At 39.2% G+C, this 23,965-nt stretch overlaps 1 long non-coding RNA gene across 1 annotated transcript in view; it reads left to right on the top strand.

The window, feature by feature from the left end:
• Positions 1-11,458: 11,458 nt before the first annotated feature.
• Positions 11,459-23,965, top strand: part of LOC112443037 (uncharacterized) — a 41,303-nt gene continuing 28,796 nt past the window's right edge. The window contains exons 1-2 of the long non-coding RNA XR_003031320.2: positions 11,459-11,776; positions 19,602-19,682. This is a non-coding gene — a long non-coding RNA (uncharacterized lncRNA). The remainder of the gene's footprint in view (positions 11,777-19,601; positions 19,683-23,965) is intronic.

Genomic DNA, 23,965 nt, shown 5'->3' with positions numbered 1-23,965 from the left:
TAATAGGAGTTGAGCCTTAAACCAGATGGACCACTTGGAATCATGATACTGATTGCTAGGTGTCTGACTTTATAAAGTACCCCAGCCTAGGAGCCTACTGTCGTGTTCTGTCTACAGATTGGACCCCCCTGGAAAGCAATACTGACCCAGGAAAAGATCAGGTGTCCCTTGAAAGTTATTTTTGGGGCTTTGACCTATTTCCTCTCCGTTGTTTTGAGGCCTATCTTGTAAACAGGTTAGCATCCTGCATCTTCCTTTTTCCCAGCACCTTCTCTGTTTATTTGTATATATTTTCTCCAGACAACTCTGTGCAGGCAGTATCTCAAAGCCTCATATCTCATGTCTCTAAACAGTAATAGGACTTCCACAGGCTACATTGGCTTCCCTTATAGCTCAATCAGCAATGAATCTGCTTGCAATGCAGGAGACCCAGGTTCAATTCCCGGGTCTGGAAGATCCCCTGGAGAAGGGAATGGTAACCCACTCCAATATTCTTGCCTGGAGAATCCCATGCACAGAGGAGCCTGGCAGGGTACAGTCCATGGGATCACAAGAGTCGGACATGGTTTAGTGTCTAAACCACCACAGGTTACATGGATTATTAATTACATCACTATATCATATGGGTTAAAGTAACAGTTTGTGCTTTTGAATTCACAAAGTATAACTGAGAACACTACCAAGAAGTCATATATGACCTACAGTACTTCAGTTATGAGTAATTTATAGGAAATCTCTAGGTAATGTGACTTCAATGATGGATTAAATTATCAGAAAGTTACCAGATATCTCCCATATTTATTTACCCTTACATTTAACTCACTGGAATATTCCTGAATTCTCATGAATCATTTATTTGGCAAATCTTCTGATCTGAGCATTAGCTCTGCACTATTATGTTAGATTTGGTGGGGGGAGGGATGGGTGTACAAAATGGATGAGAATCAGTAAGAAGAGCTTGGAAACACTGATTTCTTATATCAGGGAGTGACAAATGAGTGTTAGAGGTGGGGAGTTTGGACTGTGTTTTTTGCTCCAACACCTAAAGCATCACATTCTCTGGAGATGGTTTGCTATTAAAGCTAATTGATTCTCTTGGAATGAACTTGGACTATTTCTTCCTTCTGATGTAACTGTGAATCCTCTCCAGGCTATAGTACATCAGGCCCAATTCCTGTAGTTGGTTGACAAGGAAAAGAACATCTCCAAGAAAAACAATGAGTCCAGTGAAGGAGCAGGGGTGGGATGGGTGGCAGGAGTGTGAGGGCGGGAAGTTGTGCAGGGATGCTAAAATAACGGGGACTGAAAAGCTGCTAGATTTTCATCAAAACACAGCAGTAATAGCTTCTGCCAACACAGCTGCCCTGAGCTCTCTCCTATTTGCAGTAATATGGCAATAAATGGAAATTGTAGATGGATACTACCCAAGGAGCAAGTTCTTTCTTAGAAGTGTAAATTGGCATTTAGGCAAGTTAAGAAACAAGGAAAGGAGAAAGTTTCTATATGGGACACAAGACAATTTTCTGTCAGGTCAGGCTGCCGAGCTGGAACCATCTGAGCTCCCTGGGTGGACTTTCCTTAACAATTTCTCAGTTACCTAAGGTTTGGGTGGTCCGTGGCTATGAGCCTCCCATATGGCACTAGAGCCTGCCCTGCAGCAAACCATTAGGCTCCCAACAGGATCTCAGCACAAGTATGCTGGGTAGGCCAGAGACAGAGACTGTGGACCAACGTGATCAACCCAGCTCCATAGGCTAGACATAGACACTAGAAGCCACTGCCACTGAACTGCCTTGTTCTGGGGAACTCTGGTATTATATTCTAATTTTACTCCTAACAACAACTGAGGTCCCTCGAGTGCTTTTATTTGAGCTGAACTGGTCCTCCTTCAGCATCATAAAGAGTTCTAATCTTCTGAACCAGTATGTTTTCTCTTATTCTTCATCTTCCTCCCCTTCCACACTCCAACTCCTCATCTGTTTTTGTTCTCATCATAGTTCTGTGCTCCTTAGGTTGCTCACGACTGGACTCTTCCTACTGCACGTCTTGCCTGTAGGAGAGTTCTAGCTGTGCAACTCTTCCTCCTGTCCACCTGCTGTCTGCCTTGCTATCACCTGGGTTTTCCTGAGGGGAGAGGCTGTGCCTCAGTCACCCTAGTCTCTGGCATAATGCCTGGCAACATTTCTGCAAACCTGGAGATGACAGAAAGGAAACGCTGATTTCCTCACAAACTTTTCCTGGGGACACCACTAGCATTTCACATCAAATCCAACCATCTATGGAGTAAAAGATACCATGTGCAGGAGAGTATGTAAAGAACATCGTCACAGCTCCTAACTTCAGTGAACTGAGTGGCAGGACACAAGGAAATGATCCTATAATAACTTATGGTAGGTGGATGACATGGGTTAGTGCACAGAGCTCAAGGTTAAGAAACTCAAAGACTAGTCTCATTTTGTCAGCAGCTAGGTGGGAACCCATTTTCTCTGAGGCTAATTTCTTGAGCACAGTGAAAATAAGTTCCATCAGTGTTTCTCAAAGTGTGACACATAATATTTTTTGAGGGGGGGTGACCTATAGACTCAGAATTGAGTATGATTAAATAAAAGTTGGCTTAAAGATAAACATTCAGAAAATGAAGATCATGGCATCTGGTCCCATCACTTCATGGGAAATAGATGGGGAAACAGTGCAAACAGTGTCAGACTTTATTTTTTAAGGCTCCAAAATCACTGCAGATGGTGACTGTAGTCATGAAATTAAAAGATGCTTACTCCTTGGAAGGAAAGTTATGACCAACCTAGATAGCATATTCAAAGGCAGAGACATTACTTTGCCAACAAAGGTCCATCTAGTCAAGGCTATGGTTTTTCCAGTGGTCATGTATGGATGTGAGAGTTGGACTGTGAAGAAGGCTGAGCGCCAAAGCATTGATGCTTTTGAACTGTGGTGTTGGAGACTCTTGAGAGTCCCTTGGACTGCAAGGAGATCCAACCAGTCCATTCTGAAGATGATCAGCCCTGGGATTTCCTTGGAGGGAATGATGCTAAAGCTGAAACTGCAGTACTTTGGCCACCTCATGCAAAGAGTTGACTCATTGGAAGAGACTCTGATGCTGGGAGGGATTGGGGCAGGAGAAGAAGGGGACGACAGAGGATGAGATGGCTGGATGGCATCACTGACTCGATGGACGTGAGTCTGAGTGAACTTCGGGAGTTGGTGATGGACAGGGAGGCCTGGCATGCTGCAATTCATGGAGTTGCAAAGAGTCAGACACGACTGAGCGACTGAACTGAACTGAACTGAAATTGCAAGCAGAGAAACTCATTGTGTTTTAAATTTTCCTTTGGGTCACAAAGAAATGAGGCAAGACACAGGCTCAAGCTCAAAGTTTGCCTACTCTAGCCACTAGGATTGAACAGTGTTGTGTTTTCGTATTTTTTCTCAGGCAGATTATTTTGGAAGTTTTTCTCCATTTATGCCAGTAAGATTTACTTTTAAACAATTGTATTTCAGTAAGATAAATGAGTTGATTTAAATAAATTATAAAAAAGTAATAGACCATGACATGTGAGTATAACAAAAATTGTAAATGTGGTGCTGAAATATTTAACGTTTGGGAAATACCAAATAAGTCAACTCTGGGATTGTTTTCAGCCCTACACTTCTTAAGATTTTGTGATATTTCCAAGGGAATGGTGTGGCTAATAGGAGATAATAAGTGCATCAAGATGATTTACTGACAACACAATACGTCAAATGATCCATTGAGAAATAATCTGTGATACAAGTAGCTATGGAGAGAGCTATGGAGAGACATAAAGATAGATAGTAATATTGTAGATATAATTATAGATTGCTATACAGAAAGACTCAGATATTAATAATTAGTGTACAGATACCGATGTAGATGAGTATATGTTGATAATATCTATTTAACCCTGATTAGGTGGAACATACTGTCAGATGACCTTGCAGCAAGAAGTGGCAAGCCACCTGATTCTTGAGAAGTGAAGTTGCTCAGTTGTGTGTAACTCTTCGCGATCCCATGGACTGTATAGCCTACCAGGCCCCTCCATCCATGGAATTTTTCAACAAGAGTACTGGAGTAGGTTGCCATTTCCTTCTCCAGGGGATCTTCCTGACCTGGGGATCAAACCCAGTTCTCCCGCATTGCAGGCAGACGCTTTACCCTCTGAGTCACCAGGGAAGCCCTGTGACATTGAAAAAAAATGTGATATATTTGCATTTTCCTCCCAAAAGGAAGAAGAATCTTTTACATTCTTTAGCCTGGATTTCTCTCAATTCAGGGGAAATGTTATTTTTTTCTTTATTTTTTCAAGTTTTAACCTGCAGAGATGTTTAAACTGGCTTGTCTAAAGCGAAGAGGATTCTTGAGGATATAAAGAAGTGATCTCATCTAAGGAAGGTGGTTGGATGGTGGGGACTAGAGAAAGAGAGGGTTGAAACTCTCTGTCTCTCACATGTGGCAGACTCTCAGGTCAGAGGGGGAGGATTCTGTACTAAAATCTTATCATTAAAACCACAGGTTCCCACCCTCATATACTTTTGGTGGGAAGGTAAATTGATGCAGTGCATGGGTGCTCAGTCATGTTCAATTTTTTGCAACCCCAGGGACTGTGACCTGCAAGGCTCCTTTGTCCATGGAATTCTCCAGGCAAGAATGCTGGAGTGGGTTGCCATTTCCTACTTCAGAGGATCTTCTTGTCCCTCACATCAAACCCAAGTCTCTTGGTCTCATGCATTGGCAGGTGGATTCTTTAATCACTGCACCACTTGGCAAGTAACCTGATGTCCCCACTAGGGAAAACAGTATAGAGGTTCCTTAAAAAACTAAGACGAGAACTATCACTTGATCTGGTAATTCCTCTCCTGGCTATGTGTGTGCAATTTTCCAGGCGAGAATATAGGAGTGGGTTGCCATTTCCTACTCCAGTAATGTCACTTATATGTGGAATCTAAAAAAATAGTACAAATGAATACATATGCAAAAGAGAAACAGACTCACAGATATAGAAAGTAAATTTATGGTTACTTAAGGAGAGAGGGAGGGGAGACAGACAAATTAGGGGTATGGGATGAATATATTAATACAAACTTCTATGTATAAAGTAGATAAGCAGTAAGGATATACTTTATGTGTACTCAGTCATTCAATTGTGTCTGACTATTTGTGACCCCATGGACTCTAGGCCCCCAGGTTCCTCTGTCCATGGAATTTTCCAGCCATGAATACTGGAGTGGGTTACAATTGCCTTCTCCTGGGAATCTTCCAGACCCAGGGATTGAACTCACATCTCTTGCATCTCCTACACTGGCAGGTGAATTCTTTAGCACTATGCCAGCTGGTTTGATTCCTGGGCCTGGAAGATCCCTGGAGAAGGAAATGGCAACCCACCCCAGTATTCTTGCCTGGAAAATCCCATGGACAGTGCATGGGGTTGCAAATGAGTGGGACATGATTTAGTGACTAAACTACAACAAAGGATATACTGTATAGCACAGAGAATTATGCCCATAATCTTATAATAACCTATAATGGAATATAATCTGCAAAAACACTGAATCACTATGGTGTACACCTGAAACTAATACCATATTGTAAATCAACTAAAAAAAAGACTAGAGGTTCCCATGATTTTTCCGGACACTCCCCACCCCTCTACCCCTACCCCCACCTATACACACACTATTCAAAATGGCCTGAGCAAACACCTGGGCAAGTGTCCACAGTGTAAGAGCCCTGACCCATGATGGAGCACCACAAATGATCAGCTTCAGAGTCTTGGATGGGGAAGATATAGAAGGTTGGACTGGGTTGGAAAGTGTTCTATTTTGGACATCTATGAGCTTTCAGACCCCAAGAACAATTGATATCAAACTTATCAATTGTATTGAGTTGAGGCACTGAAATTAAATTTATTAAAGAAAAAGTAAGATGACATTTGTGCCTTGGTTTGTGGAAAACTTCATTCTCTTGACAGAGGAAGGAGAAATGGAAGAATCTGGAAAGCATAGGCTCTCTTTCTTCTCATATTTTCTTCTTTTCCTTCCTTCCTCCACTCCCTGGCCTGTCTTTATTTTCTTTTTACCTACTCATCATACATATGTGCACATAAATTAAATGTGGTTTTATATAGTATATGCAATGTTGTTATTAATATAATAATAAATCATAAACCAACTTTACATTCATAAAGACATAAAAGTAATTACATTTGAGACATGATGTCTTAGAAGTAAAATAGATGGTTCATTCCATAGCCAACACTTGGAAAAGACATGGCCACAACACTGATGGAATGCCATGACCATATACCAGAATGGTTTTCATCATCATCTTATGAACACTTATTTAATTAAACCCAGTCTGGGCTGTGTTCTCACAGTTTCTGTTATTTCTGTGTTAATTTCCAGAAGCATCATGTACATCCATTGGAATATGTCAACTAAGTATAATTTGTAATTGTACAAAATCACTTTCCAAAAGTTTCTGCATAGCACCCAGCAGAGTGCCATGTAGATAACAACTATTTGTGAATAGATGGATGAACACTGAATAAATTATTTTTAGTCTTATTTTCTCTAGAGTTAAGATTTTCCATCCCATAAAAACTTGAGTAAGCCTCTCCTCTGACTTAGCTTCCAGCTCTGTGAAGTAGAACACTATGATGAACATGGCACCATGTTATACAGTTAGTCCTCCTCCCCAAACTGTGACTTTTAGAAATGTGGTGTCATTTTCAGACACACAACTGATTAGAATTAATGTAATTTAGAGATTCTAGAAAGAGAAAGACCCCAGGAAAAATGTCTCACCAGGAGAAAAAGGGAAAATGGGCTCTTTTTTTCACTATCTGGTCATTCAGCTTTGTGCCTAGACAGAACATGAACCTTCCTTTAATTCTGAGGATGAAACAGGAATATTTAGAATTGCCAAGACAAAGGACCCACAATTATTTCCATGAGAATTGTGGCTAAGGGGACATTTTGACAAAATGGATTCATGTCCTTGCCTGATTTCTATTAAATGTTCTAGCCTTTCCTGTGAAAACTGGGTAGTGATTTCATGCTTTCATTATTCCAACTGATCTGAGTTTCACCAGCCACTTCATGGCTATACGCAATTCAAAAAATGATGAAATATATTTCCTTGATTTTAAGTGAAGTTAGGAGGGAAGCCTGCGGGGAATTAGACCCCCTGTGGAGGTCATTCTGTGGGGGACTTGATGGCAGAAACAGGTGACAATGATTACTTGTATTAAGTAATGATTAGTTCAAGTCATTGTACCCAACGATTACTTGTACTAAGAATATTGAACTTCACCTTAATTTTATCCATGTAGTGCAAGGACTTTTATCCAATTGAGAATATGTGCTTAAAAGTCTTCAGTTTCCCCAATGATCCTACAACATCTGCAATTGTATTAGAAGGAATTATTTAAATAAAAAATGAACAATGCCATCACCTTTATAATTTTTCTGCCCCATTTCCACCCAGTGTTGCCTGGAACCTTGAGTCCTAAGATTGACAGCCATTCCCTGCCTCCCCGTAATTCCCTCCTAGACTCTCCAGCTTGGTGATCACTGATTGATCACTTATTGATCACTGATTATGAGGCTTATTGATCACTGATTATGAGTTATTGATCACTGATTATGAGTTCGGTCTGACTGAAGATCAGAATTAAAAATAGAACAAGGTTCTAAACTCTTAGAGAATGAGAGATTTCTGGATTCTTCATATTGAATAACATTAACCCAATATCCTTAGTTCATGTACGAAATTAGCCTATCTAAGCCACAGGCAGTCCACGGGGCTGTAAAGAGTCGGACATGACTGAACAACTGAGCAACAACACCACCAAAGCCACAGTTCCCCCATCTTTACAATAGAAATAATAATACCATCCTCATGGGGCTGTTTTGAGAATTAAGCAAGTTATATGCAGATCACCTAGCATATTGTACATGGTATACTACATGCTTAATAAATGAGGAGGTGTTTGTTGTTGTTGAAAACAATACTGTCTCTTTGTATATGCTGTGAAAGCTACCCTCTTCTGTACTTCTTAACTAAGAATCACTTGAAGACTCTTTGGTGCAAAAAGTAAAAAAGCGAAAGACAAAAATATTCTTTCAGAGATACTGAAAGTCAGATGGATAAATCATCAGTAAATGTATTTAATGAAAAGGAAGGCCAATGGCTAAGGGTGGCAGAAAGAGATTCTAATGTAGATTTTATTACTTATCCTGGGATTGTTTTAACAGGCTCTGAATAAATTCTGCACCATGAGTTTGTCTCCTGCTTTGTTTTCCTATACATTCCTGGGGGATGAATACAGTTTTGTCAGACTATGACAATTCCCTGTTCAGAAACCTTCATTGACTTCCTGATCTTTACTGGATTACATCTCAAACCACATAGTCAGTTTCCAAATTTCTTTAAAACCTCAGCTCTTTTCATAAACTCTAGCCAAATCAGGCATGTTTTACCTCTGAGGCATGCCTTATTTGCTCCTGCCACAGGACTTCTGTATGTGGCTTCTTCTCTAGAAATCTCACAAGCACACCAGTTCAAATGTGATTTTCTCCCTAATATTCTTCCCTGATCTTACAAGTAAGAAGAAATCTTTTGAACTTTTGCATTTCTAAGTTCTTTTTATGTACATCTGTTGTTGTTTAGTCACTAAGTCGTGTCCTACACTTTTGTGACCCTATGGGCTGTAGCTGGCCAGGCTCCTCTGTCCATGGGATTTCCCAGGCAAGAATACTGGAATGGGTTGTCAATTTCCTTCTCCAGTGTATCTTCCCAATCCAGGAATCAAACCTGTGTCTCCTGAATTGGCAGGTGGATTCTTTACCACTGAACCACCAGGGAAGCCCATGTAAATTTGTAATGTCTGTTAAAATATTTTCTGCTGCATTATGTTCATTTTTCTTAATTTTATCTCATAGTCACTTAAAGCACCAAAGACATTTTAGTTATTAACGGCACCCCACTCCAGTACTCTTGCCTGGAAAATCCCATGGACGGAGGAGCCTGGTGGGCTGCAGTCCATGGGGTCGTTAAGAGTCGGACATGACTGAGCGACTTCACTTTCACTTTTCACTTTCATACATTGGAGAAGGAAGTGGCAACCCACTCCAGTGTTCTGGCCTGGAGAATCCCAGGGATGTGGGAGCCTGGTGGGCTGCCGTCTATGGGGTCACACAGAGTTGGACATGACGAAAGCGACTTAGCAGTATGCAAGACTTAACACATGGTTGGTGATCAGTAAATGTTTTCTGAATAAATGAATGAATGACAGTGATTGCATTAAAATTGCTCAGTGTGGTTGAGAGACAAGATAAAAGCTTAAATATAAATGACAATGAGGTCACAGGTAGTGCTAGTACCAAGTAGGGGTCTGAGAAGCTGCTTCCAAGTCTGAGAGGAGAGTGAAGTAATGAAATAATTGGGAGATTCAATCTTGGCCATGGAAGACTTTAGTCCTCTCTCCACCAGGTGTTAATAGTTGAGAATAATGCCAAGACTTTCTCATTACCCACAAAATAAATTAAAGCCAAAAAGGGGAATAATTTTGCTCCATATGCCAAAAATTTCTGTATATTCTGCATATAAATATTACTGTTTAAAATATGTTAAAAGTTTTTCCCCTCCTTGGGACAAAGAAACATTCTAGATTTCATATGTAGAATTTATATATTGTGTTGGCCAAAAACTTCATTCAGATTTTTAAGACGTTATGGAAAAATCCAAATGAACTTTCTGGCCAACCCAATACTATTTTTGTTGAAAATGAGAAAAGCCTTTGTAGACCATGTTTTGGGTTTAAAAAAATCTACAATTTCTCCTTCATTAGGAGAAATCTGTAGCAATGGCTTAAACCGTAGTAGTTTCTACAAAGCATTGAGATAGTGATGTCTGAATGAATTATAACACACAGATTTAAATTTCTCTTATGGACATCATTAGTATTAAAATGATGAGAGTTTTTCACACATCTGGATTTTATTGATGTTTTAGAAAAAAAGATTCAAGAACTAAATGAATGAACCCATAAGACAGTTAGTTGAGTGTGAATGTACTTGTTTGCAGTTTTAACATGTTCATTTGGGACGTGGGAAATGATTCATGTGGGAATCTTCCTCACATTATAATACAGTGAGGAAGATTGATATAAGATTGATACAATTGCTATGAGGGAAAAGGATGCTTCCTATCATGGCTTAGGTCAAATGTCAAAATTCAGGAACCCAGCGGTGGATGCATAAGGATCTGAGGGCTGGAGGCCCATCTTTCCTCAATGGTGTTTCCCATCCACATTGACAGGATCAGTATCACCATCTGAAGACACGCTCAGCATGCCCCTTTGACACATGTCAGGTGGAAAGCCAACACAGGGTGTACTTTAAGCCCAGAAAGGGGGAAAATACTCAGTGACCTCTCTTCGGAGAGTCCCAGTGCCTAGTCCTATAGTCAGAGTAACCAGCTCAGCCTGGTCTGCCTGAGACCTGCTTCGTTTCAGCACCATGTCCCATGCAGCCCTTAGTCCCAGGCGAACCAGGACAGTTGGCCACCCCACCTGTGGTCAAGGGTGCCATTTAAAGTTGGTGCCTCTCTTCCTTGAAGGTGCACACCCAACATCTGTAGTGTTTGTTAAGATTCACATCTGGACTTACTATCTTAGGCTGGGGCCCAAGTTTCTGCATGTCTAACAAGCTCTCAGATGACACTAGGGGCTGGTCTAGGGATCACACTTTGAGTATCAGGGTTTAGAGCATACTTTGTGGACTCTTAGAGGTTATGTGGAGACCTTGCCCCATTTACGAATTGAACATCCTTGGTGAAGTGACTTAACCTCACTGAACCCTGATTTCCTCATCTCTAATAGAGACTGACTATCTTCTAATAGAGACTGACTGAACTATCTTCCTCACAGGGCAGTGAGGGTTAATTGAGTTAATTATGAACACAGAAGAAGCACTCAACAATTATTAACTCATTTTATTATTAAGATTCCCTGATGGCTCAGACAGTAAAGAGTCTGCCTGCAATGCTGGAGACCTGGGTTTGACCCCTGGGCAAGGAAGATCTCTGAAGAAGGAAACCTCTTTTGTTATTACGGACATTTTATTGTGTGTCACTGACGTAATCAAAGAGGTGGTTGACACTGAAAACACAAATAAGTTGAAGAAAGTTTCAGGTAAACCCCTAGTTGAAAGAGTCACAAGCACTGGTGTTTTTAAGGCAAATTAGAATGTTTGAGGCAGAGGCATATCACCAGGATGGGAAACAGGATTGACCCATTAGGTAAATCTTAAAATGTGTGTTCATCATAAAACACCAGTCTTTTACACTTTGTTGTACATTCTGCTCCATATTCTGAGTTCCCTGGAATGGTAGGCATGTCACAAAAGTCTAAAACTCTGATTCATGCAGAGGAAATTGGACCCACTAAGCAGTTATGTCCATGGGGTCTCAAAGAGTTGGATACAACTGAGTGATTAAGCACTTTTGATGAGAATCAAAAGTGAAGTGCCTGTGCAGGTCTGGCCGATGCTAACTGCTAAATAAATACTGGCTAGTGTTATAGCTATCTTTTTGGTATTCAAACAGAACTATTTCAGCTTCATATTCATTAAGGAAGAAGAGCCATTGGATTGAGTGCTTCTTGGATGTACTGGTTCTCAAAAGATAATAAAGCCTTCAGACTTTGATGACCAGATGCTGCTGGTACCTGACTAAAAGGTGAGGAGCCATCTAACCTGAATTCCCTGCTCTATTATGAGCAATCTTGAAGCATAACTCATCTTCATTCTTACTCACTGGATCAGGGATACACTTTGATTATTTGTTACAAAGAAAACCATTGTTGGGCCAATGGTCTGTACCCGGATTGTCACTTTCCAAGCACTGGCTGATTTGACCTGTTTTATTACCAGGTCTGAACATTTGGATCTGAGAATGCACATGTATGAAACCAGTGCTAGGGAGCGGCAGTTACTGGTGGTGGTGGGCCAAGAAAGATGCAGCAATTTTTAGATTTGAGAGCTTGAGGCAGTAATGGGCACGTCAGCAGTTAGAGTCAGAACTAATTTATTTATAAATCCTCACTTTGTGTTCAAGACATATTTTCTAAAGCTAAGTCATATTTCTGATGTTGCAAGAAAAAGATCAAAAATACTTAATCCTAAGTCTAAGAAACAAGACTATTGTCCTATTCAAAATTTGGCAGGACTATGTCTCAGAAAAATAAAACAGCAGCTCACAAATTCTTCTTTCAAATTGCTTGACCAAACCCACATAATGCTTTCTTGCTTCTCATACCTGGATGCCCTCATTGGATACAGAACTGGGTTATGAATTCATGTCTCAGTCGGAAGAGGAGCGTTGGTTTGGAATCAGTTCAAATTCTGGCTGTTCTACTGAGGAACAGTGTAATTTTGAGGAACTTATTTAAACTCTCTGATCCTCATTTTCTTTTTTTATGAAATAGTTCTAATCCCTTCTTCAAAGAGTATTGGGAAACAAATGATATAATACTCAAAGAGACTCCCATGGAGCTCAGCTCATAGAGAGTATTTAAAACATATTCATTTTCTTCCTCTCTTCTCCTATGCTTTGCGCCTTAATATGCACTGGCTTGTTCCTCATATTGCTGTCTACCATCTGCTGCACCTTTGAGATACAGACAAAGTTTAAAGCCTCCTTGTAGGTGTTCATGGTCTGATCTGGGGCATCCCTAGTTTCTGTGTCCCTCAGGCCACGACTGAGCAGGGGGTAAGCTCTTGATCCAGCTGTCCTAGAGAACGACATCATCAGCACTCCTTACCTAATATTGATTTGAAATAGTGAGCATCAATCCAAATGTTTCCTGTATACAGTTCTCTGGTGGCCAGGACACATTGACATAGCAATGTTGCCATTGAAAGGTTTTCAGAGATCTTCTGTTTTACCACTTACCAGCTAGGACAGAGCACCTGTCAGTGAAAAACCATAATGTATTTCAGAAGAATATTTCTCAATTTAGCCAAAAAAGAAAATTGAGAGTCTCAATTTTGAAACTGCATGCTTTTCTTTAAGTAGGTATCATGCCATTTGTTTATAACAGTGTGGAAGATTTTAGTGCACAATAGCAATAATTCCTTACAGTTTTAAAAACAGATGAATCTAGGAGTTCAATCACACCCTAAAAACCGAGATCTTGACTCATGTTTATCCCAAATTCCTCTAACTCTTGGTGAAGTGGGGCATACAACTTCCTGCTATTTAGTCCTTCATTTTTCATATTTTAGAGCTACTAAAATGTGAAATGTATAGGTTATGAAGCTCACTCTGTTGGAAGCTTGGATCAGTGAGGATAATTTGGTCCTAAATGAATACTCAATAAAATGTACTCAATATAGAGTTGAATGAAAGCTTTATTTTTCCCTTAATTCTTCATAAGAATTTAATTTCCTTTGTACACAGCAAATATACGTTTTCCTGTGTTTATGAATAGAAAGAGCACAAGCTATGGAAATAAGTAATTTGAATTTTAGTTAGCATATTTTCTTTTTAATATGGACCATTTTTAAAGGCTTTATTTGAATTTGTTACAGTATTGCTTCTGTTTTTTGTTTTGTTCTTTTGGCCGCAAGACATGTGGGCTCTTAGCACTCTGACCAGGGATCCGTCCTGTACCCCCTGCACTGGAAGGCAAAGTCTTAGCCACTGGACCACAGGGAAGTCCCTAGAACCTTATCTTTTTGAGGAAGTAATTTTGTGAAAGTTGCTAGCATTTTGGGGTTTAATTTTCTTTATCTCTATAATGAGGGCTTGGCTAGCAGACTCCAATGGCAATCTCCAACTTTTATAATTCTGTATAAAATCCTCATTTTTTGATCTAAAATGTGCAGTGTCTAATTTTCATATCTTTTGCTCCTCCTTTGTTGAAATGCATAGAAATTATTCCTAAGAATACATATACAGTTGTTTATTGTATTAGAAAGGAACTTTCCTTATGGTATAGCACAATGTCCTTGTAACGAGTGTGCAATAACTTAAAAATCTGGTAAATTAGCTAGAAAGCTGAACAACCATTGGTGACCCAATATCATTGAAATTAAGTCATCAGTGGCCCAACATAATGGGGAGACTGGGAAAGCTGATATTACATTCTAAGAAAACAAGCATCTTTTAACTTCTTCCCTGACAGGTCATAGGGCACATTAGTTGTTCTAGTGTAAAGAAAAGTGTACTTTTCTGAGGACAATGAAATATTAGATACAAGCTGTGATTTTCAAAATATGTAACAATATGTATGGCATGGGGTCCCATCAGTCAGAAAATACAAAGAATAACCAAGGATATAAGCCTTAAAAAACTAAACCACATAGCGGGGAAGGAGACAGTGGGATGAATTTAGAAAGTAGCATTGATATATATATATTACCATATATAAAACAGGTAGCTAGTGGGAACCTGCTATATAACACAGGGAGCCCAGCCTGGTGCTCTGTAATGACATATATATATATAGTTATGACTGATTTGCATTTTTGTTGTACAGCAGAAACCAACACAACATTGTAAAGCAATTATCCACCAATTAAAAAAAACAACAACAACTAAAAGCCAAACAAAAGAAAAAACAATTTAAAAGTACTTTTACTATTCCCATCCTCAATGAGAATCATTTATTTTTTAGCAAATATGTATATCCCCAGTTTGAAAAGAAACAACAAAGGGGGGAAGCATGTATCTGATTCCTGCCTACTTCCTATTCCATCTTGTCCCACCTTCCCCTTGCTGTCACTGTCCATCCACATTTGCCTGCATCCTTGGACAGGCATCCTTGGACAATGGGCTCCTAATCATCACCCACTCTCTGAGGATATCACGCCATCTCCTGAATCGGCTCTCACAGCCATCTTAGTTATTCCTAGTAATTCCCAGCGCATTACCCTGCTTTGTTTTCTTCCCAGCATAGAGTAATAGCTGGAATTCTGTTTTATTTATGTTCAATATGTATTTATTTTCTGTCCACTTCAGAAGGTCTATATAGAACAGACTCGGGCTATCTTGTGTATGCCTGGCAAATAGTAGGTCATTAATTAATATTTCAGTAACAATGACATGAATGTGTACGTGCTCAGTTGTGCAGTTGTATCCAGCTCCTTGTGACCCCATGGACTGTAGTTCACCAGGCTCCTCTGTCCATGGACTATTCCAGGCAACAATACTGGAGTGGGTAGCCATTCCCTTCTCCAGGAGATCTTCCCAACCCAGGGACCAAACCCAGGTATCCGGCATCTCCTGCATTGGTAGAAGGACTCCTAACCACTGAGTCATCTGGGAAGCCAATAACATTCATGATAAACCTAAAAACATATGGGTACCTACTGCATGTCAGACTCCACCTAGATTGGGCTTCCCTGATGGCTCAGTCAGTAAAGAATCTGCCTGTAGTGCAGGAGACCCGGGTTCGATCCCTGGGTCAGGAAGATCCCCTGGAGAAGGAGATGGCAACCCACTCCAGTATTCTTGCCTGGAGAATCGCATGTAGCCTGGTTAGCTACAAAACGTGGGGTTGCAGGAGTTGAACACTGACAGGGAGTAAACCACCACCACCCACTTAGATTATCTTCCTAGGTCTCAAATCAGCTGTATGAGATGGATCTTCTTTTTAACAAAGGAGGGAAAAAGAGGTTTCTAAAAGGTTAGAAAAGATAACATGCTCAAGATCTCAATGTTCTTATAGGTGTTAACTGAGATTTTAATTTAAACCTCTGAATGCATTCTTTGCTGGACTGCCTCCTAATTAAATATGCTTCCATAGTTAATAAATCAAGCAAAACCTGTCCATTGCCTTGTATTATCAGAACTATTGGATTATATTACTCTTGAGTGAGCAATTATTCTTTTTTTTTAAATTTAATTTTATTTTTAAACTTTACTTTTTTTTTATACTAAGCAGGCCCGACCCTGCTTAGCTTCCGAGATCAGACGAGATTGGGCGCCTTCAGGCTGATATGGTCGGAGCCTTAACATTTTATCTTCATTAAGGAAGTTAAAATGTTCTTTGCACTCCCTTCCCTAATGAACCATGTTTCTCTAAGAGAATACATTATTAAGGTGCATCATTTCTTACCATAAATATGAATTTTAAAATATATCACTTTGAACACCCAGATCACTGTATCTAATATTTTCCTCAGACATTTATAGGTTGCATATTTGTGTCGCTACATAATTCGTATGTTGAAACCTTTTTCCTCAACATGATGGTATTTGGAGGTGTTTAGGGTCATAACGGTGTGGAGCCCTCATGAATGGCATATTGTTGTTGCTCAGTCATGTCTGATTCTTTGCAACCCCGTGGACTGCAGCACGCCAGGCCTCCCTGTCCTTCACCATCTCCTGGAGTTTGCTCAAACTCAGGTCCATTGTGTCATAGTGCCCTTATAAAAGAGCACCCCCAGAGAGGCCCCTCGTCCCCTCTGCCTTGTGAGGTGACAGCTAGAAGGCATCGTCTGTGAACCAGAGAGTGAGCCCTCACTACACATAGAAACTTCTGGTGACTTGATCTTGGACTCCCAGACTCCAGAGCTGTGATAAATAAATTCTGTTGTTTATAAGCCACCTTTCTATGATGTTTTCATTATATAGTGACTGAGAGAAAGATGTTGGAACAATGAGGAAGGTCAGATGCTGAAATAGTAAAAAGGTTTTAACAGAAGGATAGATTTCCTGAATGTAATTCAGAAGCCAGTAAGTTAGAGGAAAAATAACTAGGAATACTAGATAGTAGATTCCTGTACACAGATAGAGTCTTAATTTTTGACTTTTAAAAGGTTTCTTAAAAATACCTAAAGGTTTCATACTGGGTCCTGAGAAAGATGACATGATTCTTAAAAATAGAAATTCCAAGGCCCAACTCCAGATCTACTGATTCAGAATCCCTGGGTGGAGGTGGGGGGAGGAAGGAAGAGGTATCCCAGAAGAACATTATATTTAAGCAAATTTGGCAAGACTGAGTCCAAGAATGCTTATTATGTGAGTAATACAGGATGCACAAAGTTGATAATGTGAGGCAAGCAAGAAAACTTTATGAAATTCTTTACATGAAAGAAAAACATTAAATCTATTATACACTCACTATTGTATTTTTGTTACTTTCCATTGCTTCTCATATAAGATCGGAATTCAATGACTACTTTAAATTAAAGATTAAAAATTTTAAGCGCTCAAAACTCCCATCATCAAATTTTGTTGTTGTTGTTGCTCATTTATTGACTCTAAGGGTATGTATGTTTCTTTCTTTTACTTATAATGTATGTATGCATGTCTGCAAACGTGTGCACACACACCATCACACATGTGCACACACATTCACACAGTTCCATGGCAGCAAAGAAGCCCTCACATTCCAGATATGTCTTAGTGAAGCATGATGGTTAAGAATTCTCAATATTTTCACGTTACTTGGAACACCAGTAGGTAGGTTACCCTGGCTCCATTCCCAGAATTGAACAGTAGGGGCCTTGTGAAATGCTAAATGATGTGTATAACAGTATTCAGGCGCTCCGAGAGCCAATCCGTCAAAACATTTGCTGCTTTGAAAATGTGTTCTTCAAAAAAATGGGCATATGGAACTTATTACGCTGCTTGGTGGAGTTCAGGCAGCAGAGTCCAAAGTAAGCATAAAACCCTTTTGAGGACACAATTCTACCTTAAGGTAACAGAGTCTCTAAAACTGTCCTTCCCTGACCCAAAGAGGTATAGAACTCTCACAGGAAGTAGCAGAGTTCCAAATATTTTCCTGGGATTCAAGTGTTAGAACAGCACAAAAATTGCTAGAAGTTTTGAAAAGACCAAAAAAGTAATATTTAAATAAGAGCTTGGAACATTTGACCTGTTTCAGTAACGATCCTTCAGTTGGTATCTCTTTATCACCCATTTCTACCACGGTCGTTGGCCCATAATTGTTGTTTAAGAAATATTTGTGAACAAATAAATCTGACATTTTACAGCTACGTGTTCAAGTAGAGATTAGAATGCACAGCTACATACTTGTGGAAATTTGATGGATGAAAGAGAAATTAAATCCTTTAATCTCAAAGGAAATAAAAGAAACATTTTAACAGAAGAAGAAAATAATCAAAAGAAGGTCCATGATTAGCTAATTCTCATTTTTTTCCCTCCCTGCTGATTTCTGTGACACCTGGATTTAAGAGGATAGACTTTAAACTTTTTCACATGTTCTTATATAATTGAAATAGTGAAATATCAAAGGAAGCTAATTGATAGAATTTATGAAGGATTAACTTACTTTGAACCTGCGTAACATAATGTGTGCTGTACGAGGTGTTAAAAAAAAACCTGTGCTTCTTTTTCGTTAGCAGAAAAGACAAAAAATGTTATTATCAATCATTGCAGACAGCAGGAACAGAATTTAGGTTTTGAAGCTGAAAAGCCTCAAACTCCTTGCTGTGTTTTATTATGCATAACTGAAATTCTTCACAGTTACAAAAGTGTAAACTCCTCCTGATTGCATCAATATGTACTTGGAACAGGGAGGCCTGGAGACCACTCATTGTGAAGGAACTCTGCAGCTACATTTTGATTTGCTTTGAAGGAATAAAAGTAAATCGAGAAAGTGTGCTCTTCTGTGAAAGCCATGCAGGCATCTCATTTCTACCTTCTTATGAATCATAAGGTGAATTCATTTGCCTTGAAAATCTCCTTCATCTGAAATTTCCTGACAGTCAGAGATAGTCCCTTCTCAGCATGTTTGAGCACCCAAAGAGCCTTGCCTGGACTGCTCTTTGATGGTTTAAATTCTCCCAATGCAATGCTCACTTCTGCCTGTTACCTTGTTTTTCACTATTTCATGATTCGTCTTTTATATTTTATGACTGCTTCCTTTGGGATTTTTTTTTTTCCAAGAAAAATGACAAGAATGATCCACATAAGTCCATAAGAGGGGTCGTAAAATAAACATTATACCATGCGTGTGGGGTAAAAAAAAAATAACTACAAATGGCTGTTCTCACTTTCTGGCACTTACACACATGGCCATCTGTTTGAGGGCTGTTTTACTTGGCTCTTTCCCAACATTTATGTAACTGGCCGATTGAAAGGAAATGACATCACCAAGTTTCCTGAAGACTATCACTGGAGCCACAAAAAAGTTAGGAAGCAAATTGCTTAGTAAAGAGAAAGATGTTTTTCAAATGTCTCTTTTCTCTTCCATTTCTTTCTTTCTTTTTTCCTCGCATTTCTAACAGTATTTTCCCCTACTTCTGCACCTTCTGTGTTAATATTTTCAATGTCTGCTTTAGGGCTTCTCCTCTTTGAATTATGAGGCATTAAGAGGGGAAAAATGCTCTTCTTTGGGTCCACACGATATGATCATAACATGTTGAAAAGTAAAGAGCTTTCAGACCCACCTAAAATCCAGTAATAGATTTGATTGACTTCTTTCTCTTAAATGACAGCAGATTTTTGAACCTGTAGATCTAGGCTTTGAAAAGATCTGAAGTAGTTCTCACAAGACCTAAATTTTTTAGCTACCAACTTTCTCTTACAGCTTGACACACAGAGCACGATGGGATGAAGAGGAACATTTGGAAAGTATATCATATTTGTTGGCAACACCAAGATGTCAGAGGTAGGAATGATAGAGGTTTTTATATTAACAGCATAGTTTATAGATCCACTTATCCCAGTGTCCAGTAATTTGCACCACTGGACCAAGGAGGCCTTTCATCTGATTCCAGAATGAAGCCATCTCTAGGGGAAGTCTAGCAGCTATTTTTAAGGCTCACAATTGGATGGAAAACATATTAAGTATTAGAGGAAATTAAGTATATCTGCTTAATATTTTCTCAGGAGTTCAGAGCAGAAGATTATCTAAACAGGGGCCTCTTTAAGCCCCTATGTTAAAAACTTTGGAATTTTAAATGCCATGTATCATTCCAGTGGCCTTCCACTTGTGGTCTCCTGTGATATTGGATGGTTGGAGCTGTGTCGTCCTGAATCAGCATTCTTTCAGCTGGGATGGGAGCATTAGTTTGAAAGTGTGCCTTTTTGATATTACCTGGACGGGTTTGAAAGTCACCTCCCCACGTCCCTGTCCTCCCATCTCTTTTCCATCCATCATCATCATGGGTAGTGGATTCTGCTACTGCTCCACCCCGACTGGCTTTGCCAGCTGATGCATCCATCCTTCAGGTGTTTGGGGTTCTTTCTGGAGAATTGTCAGTAGTTGATGGGAGCCACCTGCTGGGGCTGTGACGGTGTCACCCTTCCCCTCACCCTCCTATCTGGCCAATGATTGACAGGTTTAGATATATAAAATTCTTGAGGGGCTTCTCTGGTGGCTCAGTGGCAAAGAATCTGTCTGCCAATGCAGGGAACATGGATTCAGTCCCTGGTCTGGGAAGATCCCACATGCTGTGGAACAACTACTGAGTTGCTCTAGAGCCTGGGAGCTGCAGCTCCTGAAGCCCACATGCCCTAGGGCCCATGCCCCACAACAAGAGAAGCTTTTTCCTAATAAGGTTTGGAAGGGTCTTCCTTTCCTGTAACAAGTCACATATATCTGAAGCCCTGTCATAGACTCAGTTTTTTAGGGCCTCCTACCCAAGGCATGGATTTCCCAGTGCACAAGTGGTAAAGAACCCACCCGCCAATGCAGGAGACTTAAGAGACGTGGGTTTGATCCCTAGGTTCGGAAGATCCCCTGGAGAAGGAAATGGTAACCCACTCCAATATTCTTGCCCTGAGAATCCTCATGGACAGAGGAGCCTGGAGGGCTACAGTCCATGGGGTCACAAAGAGTCGGATACAACTAAAGCGACTTAGTATAGTACAGTACCCAAGGCATGCTGATTATCAACAATGGTATCCAAATGATGAGACAATTCCAAGAGCAATTCTGTTGAAGTCAAAAGCATGAGAAAGGTCCCTATCAAAGTTTATACAGCAAGACAAATGGAGCAGTTGGGAGGTTATCAGTCAGTAGCAGCATCTAAAGAAAACAAAATTTAAGTTAAGACTGTAAGAAAAAAGAAATCATCAGTGATAGGTTACTTGAAAGATTTTAAAGCATCTGGTGGAGACTACAGAGACAGATAAAAATGTTGGATTAAAAAAAATGCTAACACATATGAATGAAAAAACTTTGGAAACATAGAGAAGTAGAAAAATAATATCAGAATCACCTGGAGTCCTACTATCCAGGTATAATCATTTTAGATATATTTCATTACAATTTTCTATCATTTACCTATGTTTGGATTTTATTCATATGTATTAATTTACATACATTTATGCATTGGGAATTGCTATGTATACAATTGAATATGCTGTATTTTCTTCTTGAACATTACTACTAACTTTTCATGTCATGTAGTACTCTGGAAATCCTGTTTTCAGTGTCTACGGAATACAAATTCTATAGATTGACTATAATATGTACTTACTGTCAGAATTTGGGTTTGCTAATAATTTCTTGCTGTTTACAACACTGCTGTAAGGAATAATAGGCTTGCACATAAATCTTGATGTTCATTTTAGATTTTCATTTATAGATTATACTAATAGTATACTACATTATACTAACAGTAAAACTACCAGGTCAAGTGCATGCAAATTTTAAATAGTCAACTTATGTTCTGATTTTTGGCCAACATACTGGCAGTTATTTTCCAAAAAAGATGTGCCAATGTGCAATTACTCTAATAAAAATTCCATTGTGTAGTGCTATTGCCAAATTCCATATGCAAATTAAATAGAAGCAAATTTAGTGAATTTTATAGTAAACAATAAACCATTGTTTTCTTTGTGTGTGTATGTTGTTTGGACCTTGTTTCCTCTTGTGTAAAGATGAAAACTTTTTTTGTTGTTGTTAACTTTAAAATAAACGTGTTCCTAGGAAGGAACCTAAGTGTCCAAAGATGAATGAATGGATAGAGAAGATGTATATACATATACAATGGAATAGTACCCAGACATAGAAAGAGAATGGAAATAATACCATTTGCAGTAACATGGATAGGCGTAGAGATGATCATACTAAGTATGCCAGACAGAAAAAGATAAACATCATATGATATTGTTTATATGTGGAATCTAAAAAAAAAAAGATACAAATGAACTTATTTGCAAAACAGAAATAGCCTCATAGACATAGAAAAGAAATTTATGGTTACCAAAGGGAAAAAGTAGAGGAGGGATAAATGAGGAGTTTGGGATTAAAATGTATATACGATGACATATAAAAGAGATAACCATAACTACAAGGACCTACTGTATAGCACAGGAAACTGTACTGAATACTGAATATCTCATAATAACCTATAATGGAAAAGAATATAAAGAAATATATATACATATATATGTGTATTTATATATATATATGTAACTGTTTCCCTTTGTTGTACATCTGAAACTAATGCAACACTGTAAATCAACTATATTTCAATACAATTTTAAAACATATGTTTATAAAAGATAAAAAGCATGTTCTTTGTTTTTTCCTTTTTAATATGTCTTATTAAGGTCTAGAGAAAAATACTCCAATGAAGCCCTAGGTTTCAAAAACATGAAAACAAACTGTTGATGAGGGAGGAGGGAAGAAAAAGGTGGTCGATTGGGTCACTGTTTTGGGAGACATGAGCCCAGCACACATGAATTTCTTTACTCCACTAGAGGAAATGGGTTCTTTGCTCCACTTGAATTGTCTTGATACACTGACCTACTATATTACATACACATCTACGGTGTGCCTTGTCTTGTGGACATTTCATCCCCAAATGAACATTACTTGTACCTGAATAATTGAGGAATTGTGAACAAAATCACAGAACTTGATAACAGTGAAAGCATAAAAGTCAGTCTGGTATAAGAAAATTTAAAATAATGTGCAACTATCACATGGAAGAAGAATCAGGCCAACAACTGGATGGCGGCTCTTGGGACTGAAAGAGGAACCGTGGAAGGAGGGGTGGGTACTGACAACTCTGCAGTGCTGGACAGGCAGCGTAAAGGAAAAGAGACTGAACCATCTTCCGGTTCTCATCTACCTCCCCGAATGTCTCTTGTGGAATCGGGTCTGGTATGTTTCTAATTTTATAATGCACTAGGTGACACTCTAGGTAAAGATGCAGTGTTGTAACGGTTAATTCACTCATTAATAAGTATGCTATTATATAGCCACTGTTTCCTTTACGTATTTGATTTACAATAGTAAGCAAACTGTACATGTGTGTTTTTGTTGTATGTATACATACGGATTTGTGGGCATGTGATTTCAATAACAAACTGGCATTTTTCCATTTTTAACAAATTATAGGTTTTGCCAACATGGAGTCTAAAGAAAGAACAAAGGAACGAACACATAAGAGAAACAAATAGTGGAGGAGATGTCTAGAATGGTTGGGAAGGAGTAGAAAGGCAGAGGAAGGGGTCAGGACGTGGGCTGGGCAGACTCTGCTGGCAAAGTGAACGTTTTGATAAGAAACAGATCCAAGCTCTCTATACCCAATAAGTCACTTTCCATTTGATGTTGCTTTGACATCCAAGTTCCTCAGTGGTTGGGGTACTTCAACCAGTGCCCTGATTCTGGTTTCCTTTCTCTCTCTCTCTTTTTTTCTTTTAAATATGCTGCTGTTTACTTTTAAGAAAATTGTATCTTGTCTTAATACTTTGATATGTATAAATGTCATAAAATATACATTTTACCATATCACTTTAATGAAATATTTTTTTATTTAAAAATTTTATATATTTACTATTTATTTTAGACTGTGCTGGGTCTTAGCTGCTGTGTGGGCTTTTCTATAGTTGTGGCGAGTGGGGGCTACTCCTAATTTGTGGTGCGTGGACTTCTCATTGCAGTGGCTTCTCTTCTTGTGGAGCAGGGGCTCCAGGGTGCACGGGCTTCAGAGG

This window comes from Bos taurus, chromosome 20 (assembly GCF_002263795.3).
Source record: "Bos taurus isolate L1 Dominette 01449 registration number 42190680 breed Hereford chromosome 20, ARS-UCD2.0, whole genome shotgun sequence".
Classification (NCBI taxonomy): Eukaryota; Metazoa; Chordata; class Mammalia; order Artiodactyla; family Bovidae; genus Bos; species Bos taurus.
Note: the sequence above shows the minus strand (reverse complement) of the source record. Positions and strands in the feature narration are given on the sequence as shown.